The sequence below is a fragment of the Rissa tridactyla genome, chromosome 7 (genome assembly GCF_028500815.1).
Source record: "Rissa tridactyla isolate bRisTri1 chromosome 7, bRisTri1.patW.cur.20221130, whole genome shotgun sequence".
NCBI lineage: Eukaryota > Metazoa > Chordata > Aves > Charadriiformes > Laridae > Rissa > Rissa tridactyla.
This window is the reverse complement of record NC_071472.1, coordinates 54,301,191-54,302,368: the sequence shown is the minus strand read 5'-3', so window position 1 is coordinate 54,302,368 and position 1,178 is coordinate 54,301,191.

Genomic DNA, 1,178 nt, shown 5'->3' with positions numbered 1-1,178 from the left:
GTGGGGGGGCAGCCAGAAAACCTGGGGGGGGGGGGCAGGCAGGCCCCGAGCCACCCCCGTGGCAAAAAAACCCAAAATTTAAAAAAATAAAATAAAAGGAATCCAACCAAGCACCAAAAAAAACCCGCAGAAATCCCCTAAATCCAACCACGTGCGAGCCGGGAGCAGCAGCCAACGGCGGAATTTGGGGGGGGGGGGGAGGGGGGGGGGGTGAACCGGCTCAGGTTAGGGGGGGCTCGGTTTTGCCCCCCCCCAGCTCAGCGAGCAGAGCACCCCATCACCGGCCCCCCACCCCTCCCCACCCCGAACCTGCCGCAACACACCCCCCCCCAGTGCCTGCAGGACGACCGGGGGAGCGCCCAGACGGCGGGGGCGGGTCCCCCTCCTCCTCCTCCTCCTCCTCTTCCTCCTCAGGAGCCGAGGCGGGGGGGAGAAGAGCACGTGTAACCCCCCTCCCGGAAAAAAAAAAAAAAAAAAAAAAAAGATGTGCTGATGAAGGATGATGCTGCAGGGCTAGCAGGTCGCCAGCCCCCCCATGCAACGAGAATAAAAATAAGATTTCCAAGCGCGGTTCTTCCAAAAAATAAATTTTAAAAAAAGAAAGAAAAAAAAAAAACCAAGCAGCTGAATTAAGGCGCTCCCCCCGGGAGAAAAAAAAAAAATCAGCGGTAACAAAAAACCACAACCCAAAGCAGGCGGGTGAATAATTAATCCCAGGCAGATGCAATTAATCAGCGGCAGGAGCAGCTCGGCGGCGGAGTCCCCGCATCCGAAGGCAAAGTTTCGGGGGTGGGGGGGGGGAGCGGCCGCTCCGCAGCCCGGGGGGGGCCGGGGCTCACTCGCTGCCCCCCTGCCGGGGCTGGAAGCGGGGGGAGCCGGCCATGAGCATGCAAAGGAAGGGGGGGGTCCCCACCTCCTCTGCCACCCCCCCTTCTTCCGGATTAAAGAGGGGGGGCGCACCCCCTCCTGCTGGCAAATAAAATTAAAGAGGGGGTGCAGGAGCCTTGGGGAAAGAGGCAAGTTTGGGGGGTGCTGCCTCTTGTCCCCTTCCGGGCCCCCCCCACCGCTGGGGGGGCCCCGCCGCTGGGCGATCCCGTGGCCGCTCGCCCGGCCGGAGCCGCATCGGGCTCCGGTGGGTGCCAGCGCGGGGAGGGCGGCAGGGGGAGGCGCCTTCCTCC